The sequence below is a fragment of the Malurus melanocephalus genome, unplaced genomic scaffold (genome assembly GCF_030028575.1).
Source record: "Malurus melanocephalus ecotype Western Australia unplaced genomic scaffold, MMel_1.1 scaffold_17, whole genome shotgun sequence".
NCBI lineage: Eukaryota > Metazoa > Chordata > Aves > Passeriformes > Maluridae > Malurus > Malurus melanocephalus.
The window spans coordinates 3006151-3017196 of NW_026623249.1; the positions used below are offsets into that span (position 1 = coordinate 3006151).

General features: G+C 52.6%; 1 protein-coding gene across 1 annotated transcript in view; it reads left to right on the forward strand.

Moving 5' to 3' along the window:
- The first annotated feature begins 825 nt into the window (after nucleotides 1–825).
- The window catches only part of MGAT3 (beta-1,4-mannosyl-glycoprotein 4-beta-N-acetylglucosaminyltransferase), a 25284-nt gene continuing 15063 nt past the window's right edge, over nucleotides 826–11046 (forward strand). Inside the window, exon 1 of the mRNA XM_057388707.1 lies at nucleotides 826–1050. The gene's annotated coding sequence lies outside the window, so the exon portion shown is untranslated. The remainder of the gene's footprint in view (nucleotides 1051–11046) is intronic.

The window sequence follows — 11046 nt, forward strand, 5'->3', positions numbered from 1 at the left end:
TGCCCAGTTCACCCATCTGATAAATGTTGGAGAGGCGTTGGCACCGATGCTCTGTTTTTAATGAGCTGTTTTTCCAAATTCCCATGAAATGGGAAGGGTGTCGAGGAAGGGTGTACTCTGGTTCTGCTTCCTTTTGACCTTTTGCTCGCTCTTGGCCGCAAGGGGTGAGGTCCCAYAGTTGGGTTTCACCCTGTTCGCAGCAGTGCCGTTCAGGCAGGGGAGAGGAGGTGGTGGTGTTATGATTTGGCTTGGCTTTGTTTTCCTTTCCAAAGATGGGCCCAATGTGGAAGAAGGAAGGGAGAAGTTGAATTGAGAAAAGTCAGCTTTTGCAGTTAGGGGGGACGATCGGGAGTCAGCAGACGCAGGTTCTATTTCTGGCACCGCAGCAAAACTTCCCGATGTCGCTGGGCAAGGCAGATCACGCATCCCCACCTCCCCTCGCCTCCCTCCGGCCCAACACCGCGCGCTGCCTCGCTCACCCCCGGGGCGCGGGGAGAGATGCTGAGGGGGCGGCTCTGCCGCGGAGCTGCGGGCGGCACGGCGGCTCTGCCTCGGCCCCGCAGCATCCTCGGGGAGCAGCGCCTGGCCCAGCACTCACTACCGCAGCCCGCKCAATAACCCACCCTCGGCTCTGCGAGCCCCCCGCCCCCCCATTCGAGGGGCTCCTTTGTGCGGAGAGGCGGGGGACGGCCGGGCCATGCCCCGGGGGGCGGGCAGCCCGCGGCGGCGGCCCGGGGGGGCGGGCGGGCGCGCCGGGGGAGGAGACAGGCGGTGAGGGCGGCACAAAAGGGGCTGCTGCAGCCCTGCCCGCTGCTGCCGGCTGGGCTCGGCTCGCCGCGGCTCTGCAGCGCATCCTTTCCCGCGGCCGGGAGGAGGTGCCGGGCCGCTCCGCGGAGAAGGAGGAGGAAGGCGGCGGGGGGCTGCGGGCTCGCCTCTCGCCTCGCCGCGGCCGGCGCCGAGCCATGCCGGGGGGCGGCGGGCGGGCCGGGGGCGAGCGGCAGCCTCGCCCCGCCAGGGGCCCGGCGGGCACCGACACTGCGCCGGCCGGGGGTGAGTGAGCGAGCGGCCGGCGGGGCTGGGGCGGCGGGCTGAGACCGCTCCGGGGGAGCCGCCCCGGGGCAGCGGGCGCTGCGGACAGCGGCTACGGGACCCCCACCGCTGCGTCCCTCTCCCCCGCCGCTGCTGCCACCTGCAAGTTGTGCCTCGGCCCGGGGGTGCGGCGTCACCCCCTGCGAGCGCTGCCGGAGAGGCTTCCCCTGCCGAGCCCCCACCTTCGCGCTCCTTATTTATTTATATTAGTGCTATTTTTTTTTTATTCTCTCTCCCCCTCCTCCCCACGCCCCCCCCCATAATCCCGGCATCCCCTGCTAGGGAGCATCGGCTGTGGGGAGGAGGGAGGTGATGCTGCCAGCCCCCTGCCCGCAGCGGAGGGCTCGCCGGGGATGGAGGCACCCTCCCTCCGGACGGGGCACTGCAGCGAAGGCCCATCTGCTGCCCGGGCTCGGTTTGCGAGGAGGGCACGGGCTGGAGATGCGTGCCAAGCCTGCAGCAAGCGAGAAGGAGTAACAGGAGTGCCTGCGTGGGAGGGAAAACATCCATACAAATGTGTGTGTATGATCAAACGGCCCCTCTCCCCTGCTCTGTCTCCATGTCAGATGGCTGCAGTTTCCCCGGTGGRGGCTGGCCGCAGAGGGGCTCGGATACCCCAGTTCTCCCCGCTCGTGCAGGGCTCTCGGGTTATTTGTGGGYTGGGGTAGCTGTACATCCTGCCGGAGTGACACGGGCTGGTGTAGCTCAGTCCTTGCGAGAGTTTTGCTCTTTGGGTGAGTGTGACAAGGTTGATGGGGAACACGACATCTGCTGCAGCTCTAGACTTCCTCAGAAAGCTCAGTAGGGAAGATAGCGTGGCGCGGGATAGAGAGAGGCTTCTCTGAGTGCCTCAGCTTGTGGTTTTCCTTTGGGGATTTCCACAGGCTGTGTTTCCTCGAGCCACGCCTGGGTGGTATGGGAGCTCTGCCTCTTTCCCAGAAATTAAGCTGGGGTCTTGCACTTTTCCTTTGCACTCTAGGGCAGAACTTGGGTCAGGAGCAAGCTTGCCTTGTCTCCAGCACATAGTGTGGGTGCTGAACACCTCTCCTTGCAGAGGACGACCCTCCAGTTAACTCCAAATCTCTCCCCTTGAGTGGGAAGTTCAAGCCTGTGAAAACCTTCGGTGGCATCCCTGCTAACGAATATGACTTGAGTCACCAGAAACTCTGAGCCTGTGTAAACTGAATTTCAAATTCCTGCCTACTCTTGCCCCTGTATCCCTCACCTTTTCAGTGTGTGAGTCAGCAAGAACTTTACAGGTTCCCTCCCCAAAGGGTGTCTCTTGTGCTTTGTGGGTCCCACCTGCAGAAGTGGCGTTTGAGTCCAGCTGGTGCCTGTGATTTAGCAAGCATTTGCAAGTTCCTGATGCTGCAGCSTGGTTGCTGTCAACTCAGAGAAGAGCTGAAATTGAGCAGAACCTACCATTCATTGSTTGACCCTCAGGCAATGGAGAGCCATCTCTGAGAGGAGAAAAGACTGTGGGTGTCCCTACACTCCAGCAAACCTCTGGTTTCCAAAGCACCCCTAAACACCGCTATAGCACCTGTGCTTGTGTTTCAACCCCAGTAGTAGTGCTGGGAGTAGGAGGAGAGCAGTCCTTTGAGCAATTCCTGGGGTGTCTCTGGCTCCCCTGTAGCACTACAAAAGAAGCATTGAATGAAAGCGATTGCAGACCGCAGAAGAAGAGTGAAGCTGTGGCTCTACTATTGCATGTCATAAAAGTTCCTTGAAGATTTATGGCTCCTCTACACCCTCAGGTGATTTTGCAGTAATGGTAAGAAATGCACTGCAAGGTATAACATTCCTCCCTGTGAGGACTCAGTTATACCTGCATAGCTTGTTTGTAATGGCCTGGATATGGCAGTTATATCCTTAGGACAGAGGGGATGGATTCTGGCTGGCTGCAGGTGTATTTTCTTTCCCAGTTCCTAATTTGGTGGCCCAGCTGCTGCCTTTTGGCAAGTATACCTTTGGTCCTAGKTGCTGCTGAAGCTCACTTCCATTGGGTGTGCCAAAGTGTGGATGGGTTTCCAAACTGGGTTTGGGGGCTGAGCTGCCTGCTTGCCTCCCTCCCTGAAAGCACTGGTAAGATTGGAAAAAGAATTGCCTGTGTGGCACACAGGGTTTGCCTTAGCAAGGAGGTCAAGGAGAGCAGGTGGAAAACAGTGAGTCTTCTTTCAGCAATGTTACCTTCAGTTGATGCTCACAACTGTGAAGTTACCTGGAGCACTTGTGCCCAGCATGAGACAGGGATGGCTGGCCTGGAGGCTTGCTGGGGCTTCATAGAGCACATTGAACCTCAGCCAGGTGTGTGGCAGACATAGCCACACTCGGTRTGTTTGCCTGAGGAGCATACCTGCGAGGTTTGTGTGCCTATGGGCTTCCCATGTGCCTTATGTTTACCTTTCTCCTCTTCCTCCCACGCACAACTGGTGGAATGCAGTGTGATAGTGGGGCCTGCCAGATTGGTGTGACATGCTTACTGCATGTCTTCAAGGGACAGTCGTGTGACAGACGTGGGTGGCTGTTTGCTGGGTGCACATAGCGATGCGCCTGGCTCCTGTTGGATGCACTTGCCATGGAACACAGTCACTTCTGTAGAGTTTTTGCCTGCAGTAAATGTGGAGCACATAAGCAATCAGGGGTATGGCAGTCGTTCAGGGCAGTGCATCTAGATGTTGTTGTGCACGTTCAGTATGTGAAGTGCACCATAGGATAGACAAGTTTCTTTCCATCCCTCCCTCGCTTTGACCTGTCAGCAAGCAGAGTTAAACTCTGTCTCCTGGCAGAGAATTTTCAGCTTTCCTCCTCTCTTGAGAGCATCTTAAAGAGCACGTGCTATCACAAGTTAATTCCCCTACACCCTCCAGGCTCTGCATTGGATCGTAAAGGTGGAGGAAAGGAGTGGGTGAGTTTGGTGATGGATAGATGGAGCAAGCTGGGCCAGCATTCATTGCTAAAGGCCTGTTAGGTTTTAGGTGGGGTTAGTTGCTCTAAAATGAGCCCTTTGTACATTGTTGGAATCTGTGACCCAATCAGTGGGTTGTAGCTGGAGGAGGTGGTGCTAACAAAGACTGGTACAGCTGTCAGTAACTCTGGCAGAGAGGAAGGCGGAGGGCGTACTGACTGGCACAAGAGATGTCTTCRTGACTGTAGGTCAGTGGAAGGTGCTTCAAAGGGCTGGTTCATGTTATCAGCCCTGACTACAGAAGCAGGAGAGTGTGGGTAGTTGTGCCCACCTGTTTTCTGCCCCTGTCACCCATCAGTTGTACACAAAAGGTCAGGCTGCCCTGCAGTAGCACAAGATACCATCAGGACACTACAATGAAGCATTACAGCGGCATCAGGAATTTGGAGAAGGTTAGGCAGATGGAGCAGTACAGTGTAAGGGGATGTGGGGGTCTCTGATGAATGCTTGCTCTTCCCCATCCTGGATGTTCTTGGAGAGGTGGTGTCGTAGCTGCAATGCATATGTAGACTATGCTGTCGGGTCAGTGATGCAGACTGGCCTCGAGGAGCCATGACATGCATGGAGGGGCCAAGCCTGGCATTGTGGGCAGCTCTGGGTCGGATTTGGGGTACTTTGATAGCATTAGGTGAGTGGCTTGCAAGGACTGGGCTGTGCTGCAGCAGCAGTGCTGGGTGGGGTGCCAGGACCAGCTGCTTGTCCCAGGGTAGAGTTGCTGTCATGGAGCTGGTAAGTTCCCCCTTTCTCCTGGCAAGGTGAAGGGAGATGCTGTGTGGTGGAGCAGTGGTGTAGGATTTACAAAAACACCTCGTGCCTGCATCCCTGTGGAATAAACTCCGGCTGCATATCTCAGGAGGGCAGAAACATGATTTCTTTACCTTCTTTTTCTGACTTTTGTGCTTCTTGGCATGCAGACTCTTTACTTCCTGAAGCTGTTCCTGAAGCACAAGAGGCATCTCCTGCTCCTCAGACCTGCGAACACCTGGGTGCATTTTTGTGTGCAGAAACTTGTCCAGTAGAGCTGATAGGTGAAAGGGAGTGCAGCACTGCACTTCAAGCTTTCATCAGGCAGGCTGAGGGAAGAAACAGCAAGAAGGGAGCTGGCTGCCTCACAAACAGCAAGGGCTTGTTCTAGAGTTGTGATTTTGGAAGGGATTAGTCCCTGCTTTAGGACAGTAAAAGTTAAGTGAGCTCCTCACTGTTGGGACCTTGGCCTTTTGTACTGAGATAACCCCCTAACTGAATTCGCAGCTTGATGACCTCAGCTAAGGTTCCTTGTTTCCCCACCCAGGGGAGTGCCCAGGTCTGTGTCTAAATAGGCTTTCTCAAAACATCGGCTATGTGGTACGTCCACACTGAGCTTTGCCAGCAGTCTTTTTCAATCTTTAATGCAAAGCTGCAAGCAGCAGGAGAGGTGAGGAGAGGTTGTGGCTGACCGGAAGAGAGGAAGGCAGAGAGGGCATCTCCTCCATTTGAGGATCATCTGTGTCTTGCATTTTGACAGAGTTTCTCTCCAAGGACCTCAAAGCAACCTGTTAAGCGTCTTTTAATTAGGTAAGGCCTTACCCAGAGTAGAAAAGTCTCTCACATTTCCCACACAGGGAAACTGAGGCACGGAGCAAGGTTGTGCCATGCTCAGTGGCAAGTGCAGGAGCTCGTCAGGAGAGCAGCAGCTGGAGTGCCACTCTTCCTGTACTTGCTTTGCTGCTGGCTGCCTTGGAAATCCTGGAGAGCAGTGATGTGTGAGTGCTGAGCCAGGGGTTATCGGTAACCTGCAAGTCACTGCTTGGGTTCTGCAGCCCTTCTCACCACAGATATCGCCTCCTTCTCGATCTGCTGCCTGATCTATAATCCCAGCTCCCTCCTGCCTTTCCCTTGGAGTGTCGTTTCCCCCTCGGTGTGTAAATCCATACAGGTTGGGCTAGGGTTAGTGAGCAGAATCAACCTGCATGATCTCTTCAAGGCTTTGGGGTAATTCTTGGGATATTGCTGCATGTCTCTCGCATGATGGCAAAGCTGCAGCAGGCAGATTTGGAGCACACCCGAAAGACTGATGCAAATCAGACCCGCTGCGTAGTGCTTTGCAGCTGTGAAACCTGTGATCTAAGCACAGGTTTCTGCTCTGCTGCCTTTATCTGCCTTGGGATCCCCTGTTTTRGCATGCGAATACTGGAACTGAACAGAAAGCCAGGGAGACAGCATGGCAAACAGACAAGCAAGGGAGTCTCTCTCTTAGATGCTGAGCCCTTTAAGAAAGAAGGAGAAGGTAAGCTAGAGCAGTGAGATTTTAAGCTGGTTGTGCTGAGGCTGAAAAGAGGGCTACAGTAGTGCTTTGAGTTCCTCCTTCCTCTAACACAATTACCTCTAGCTGGGCAGTGGGGAAAAGGAGGAGGATGGAGGCCTATGGAGACCRAGCGTGTTGGGCATGGATGGATCTTGGAGGCTGCAGCAGCTAGGAAAGGTAGGATTTTGGAAGAAGTGTTTGTCTGCATAGGGACTGAGAGTGCGTGGTGCTTGCTTTGTGTGAGAAGTTGTGTTTTCGTGGAGCTTGTAGCGTGAGGGCTGGCTCTGAGGCAGAGCAAAGGGCAGGGTAAATGAGGATAGCGGTGCCCTGGAGTGATCAGCGTGAGCTGCACACTGCTGCTTAATGACCCCATTTCCAAGGGAAACTTTGGAAGCCCTGATATTCAGGGAAGCAGGATCTCCTGAAGGCAGAGGATTGGGGCAGCAGAAGAGTGTTTCTCTCTGCTTTCAGCTCAGCTTCCCTATATGTTACTGTGCTAGCAAAACTGTTCCTTCTGTATTGCCTCCAGAATTTTGTCTTTTTGTTCCACTTTCTGCTTCCCACCTGCCCCAGCAGTCCTTTCCTCCCTGCCTCACTGTGTCAACGTTGTCCAGCTGCAGTTTTTGCCAGCTACGCCAATCCATGGAGACAAGACTTACCAAACAGCCTTGCTTGAAGGGGACAGGATTTTCTGCATTTGCTCCTGGGGCCATGTGWGGTCTCTGGAGAAGAGGTGGGTTAAAGGAACTGCTGTTTCCCCATAAGCCCTGTGTCCCCAAATATATCCTGTTGTGCCATTGCTCAGTGCAGGCCTGGCTGTGAGCAAGTGGCCAGTGTGCTCTCAGATATATGCTATTGGCACAAAGCCTCTGTGGCCTCAGAATCCCTATCTAGTAGCAACTTCTGAAGGAAAGGTTGACCACACCTGCATTCAGCTTGGCCTGGAGGATGATAGGATTGCTTTTGCATAATTTAGCAGTCTCGAATTATTTATAGTGCAGTTGTGCTCTGGAACAAAGTCTTCTCGCTTCCCGTGAGCACTGGGGGGGGGGTGGTGGGAAGGGGAGTTTGTCAGGCATCCAGAGTCTATCACTTAGTAATGAAGAAGWGCTGTGGGCTTCCTTTCTGCCCGTGTTTGTTCATATATGGCTCTGCCCTGAAAATGGAGTTCTGGTTTCTGCATCACTCAGGTGTGTGAGTGGTGAGCACCTCCATGGCCTGGGACTGTGCTGGAGGTTCCTGAGTTCAGAGCCTTGCCTTTGCACTGAAGAGACTGTTAGGCTGGAGACAGTGAATCTGGTGCTTGRATTTGGTCCCTGACTCAATTACAGTGCTGTGTTGTGGATCTGGGGCAGGGATCTTCTGTACTGTTCTCTAAAATATTTAGATGCTTGAAAGCCTTTTTTTTTTCTTTTAAAGGCCCCTTTTGCCTTACCAAAGTGTTTTTTCACATTTGTCATGACATCGTCTGTTGGACTTTACGCAAGATTATCAGGACCTGAGCACTGGGTCCTCAGATCAAGTGGTTGAGTAGCAAACTGTGCAGCTGAAATTCCCATCCCTTCTCAGTGATTAAACCCTGTGAAGTGAAGAGAAACCAGCTGAGRGCAGAGGGAGACTGGGGCAGTTTGTTACAGGCTTTAGCAGCAGCAGAACATCAGAAAGATGATCTGGGTGGACTGAGCCCCCACCCCAGCTATGCATGAGCTCCGTGCCCTTTGTCCCTCTGCCTCACTGTGGCAGGGTGCTGTGCTATGCCTGCSCCTGCCCTGCTTGTCCTGTTGACCTTAACGTGACCACGGCTCCCCTCCTGCATTCCACATCCTTCTTGTTCATTATCAGTTTTCATAATGTGCTTACACATTACTTCTGTCTTTCTCCTTTCCTTCCTTTTTGACCTGTTTGTGGCAGCTGACTTCTCAGAAACGCAGTTCAAGATGAGTGTTTGTGTTACTGGAGACCTGAAAGGGGAGGAAAGGAGCTGAGGGTGGAGAAGAAAAAACTTGGCCTGTAATCAAGTGATTGTGGTAGTAAACTGCTCTGTCTGTTGTACAGTTGAGCAGAAATGCTCAGCTTCCCTGTTTTTATTCGCAGTGTCCACTTGTGGCTTTTGCATTTGGGGTGGAGTTGGACAGGCAATCCCTATATGTTCCCTGGACAAGCTGTGCTGTCCCACATCGCCCTGGCCTCGTTCTTGGGCTCTTCAGCCTCAAAAAAAACCCCATTTATTCATCAAATGGTTTTTCCTCTTGTCAGGGTCATCAATAACTGGCTACATGCAAAATTCCTCCTCATCCTTCTCAAGAAATAAGTCAACCTAAGGGAAGAATGTGAAGACAAGTTGTTCCCAAATCTCTGTGATGTCCAGGCTGGCATTTGATTTTGCTGATGAAGATAAAGTTTCTCCCTCTTTCCCCATAGACCTGCTCCCAGTTCTTTCTGCTTGGATTAATCTGGACATCAGGGTACTGCTTTGCGTAGTGAAAGGGAATGTTTGTGCAGAAGTAGTAAACATATTGTTGAGACCCAGGCCTGCTGCARTGCCTGTAAACAAGATCCAGTTGTCTGTGGGAGGCAGAAGAGAGATTTATGTGACCCTGAGTTAAGTGCATTAGGAGGCTTTTGATTTCATTCTGGGAAATGCCCCTTTTTGTGGTACCATATGCCTGTTAACGGCATAGAGCTGTGACTGCAGGATTGATTCGTGTGGACTTAATCTGAGGGGCTGTGATGCTGCAGTCAGAAGGATAACATAAGCAGGGGGKTGTCTCTGCAAGACAGAGCCCCTGAGCTCATGCCCTTTTCCAGCCCCAGAGGTGGGCGTCTGGGCAGACTCACTCCTGCCTTGGGACAAGACATTGAGCAGAGCTCTGCCTATCAGCACTTTCTTTACAAAAATAATAACAAAGTGAGGTGGCAGCAGGGGATCCAGGCAGCACTGTGTCAGGGTCTTGCCTAAGTCTTGAAAGAGGAAATGAAGAACAAAGGCAGATGAGACAAATAAATAAGGGTCTGTTCCTGGCCCAAGAAAAAATCCCATGGGCTTGTGTAACGTTCTCGGCTACTCCCTGGGCTGGAGTAGTTTTTGAGAAATGAAAGGGAAAGGGGGAAAAAGCYGAGAGAATGAGCAGGGGGGGTTGGGAAAGCAGAGGAGGGAAGGAGCGAGAGACACCCTAGAGAAACGTCTCAGTGTGGAGTCAGGTTTCTCCAGCTGATCCTGGTGAAGAGGGGTTAATGCTCTTTGCATGGGATTGGCTGGTCACCAGACRTTCAGAGTAGAGGGGGATCCGGGGGCTGCCAAGCAGGACCCCTCTGGCCTGAAAAGGACAGGAGGAGGGGAAGGAAGAGGCTCTTCCAAACAGTAATAGATGGGCTACTGTGGAAAAGTGAGCACACTGCCAAGCCCCAAGTAGTTTGTGATGGATGGGGGASGAAAGAGGGTGGGGATAGAGGGCCAGCTCTTCTCCTGGCCCAAAGCATCTTGATRCTATTCCATATCCTCTCTTTATTTATTATCATCCTGGAGTTGAATTATGCCCCTCCTCAATCCATCTTGGAGAGCTTTTATCCTGGGATGCAAAAACAACTGCCACCCGCTTCAAAAATAGCTGGAGTTAATGTGGTTTCTCCTGCCTGCGTGGGTCTGTGCACTTCACCCATCACCATGGCATCAAGTCTTTCTTGCCTCCTTTCTCTTTTCAGTGCCTCTCTCCAGGCCCACAGGTTACCCACTTCACCTTCTTCTGGGCTGTTCAACCTGCATCTCCCTATTGCTTGGGCTGTCACACTCCCTAGCACCTCTCCACCTTCCCTTTGCACAGGGTTTGTGTGAGTGATTTGGTGTGTCTGCCACGTGCTCTCCATCCATGGACATTCAAGTCTGGACTGTTCATCTTGGAGCTGTTCTCAGGATTTGTGGCTTGTACTTCACTTGCTTGGTGAGCATGGAATGCCTGCCAGGATCTGCRTTGAAAGCAGTTGACCTGCTGCTGCTGGTTCTTCCAGCTCCCTTCTTGAGATGTGCTCCTTCCCTGAAGGAGCTGCTGGGAGGAACTAGTGAGCTCATGGTGGTTGAATGGGGGCCTTGTTGGAGATTTGGTTAGATGAACAGCGCCTACAGTTCTGTAATTTTGAGTGTCTGAGGATGTATCTATATATGTTTTGATCAGAAGTGAACTGGTGAAATAATTTAGAAAGTTTTGGCTGGTCAGCTGCTTGTTCCCATGCCTAGGCATTTTCTTCAAGTTTATTTTTAACACAGATCTGCTGCTGATATGGCTGTAAAAGCAGACTTTCATGTGATTGACAACTTGAATTCATACAACTGACAACTGAGGGATGGGTAAGATGTGATGGTGGTGAGTGAGGGGGGAGAACCTCCGACACAACAACCTSTGTTGTTACATGCCTCGCTTGAAGTCTCTGAAAGCATGATTTGGTTTTATTCTGGGACAACATGGTTTTGACCTGTCCCTCTGAGAGGCATCAAAATTAGCAGGGAGATCTTGCATACTTCTTTGATTGCTTCATGGCCTGTCTGAGGACATCAGCTGCTTTTTTGGGTAGTGTTGTCTCTTTTCACTTTTCTGTTCCTTGTGATGGAGTTTTCCTTCCCTGTAGGATACCAAAATCAATAAGCAGAAGGCCTAAACAACTCCCCTTTTGCAGTGACTGTGACTGCTGTGCCATTGGAGCAGTGAGCAGC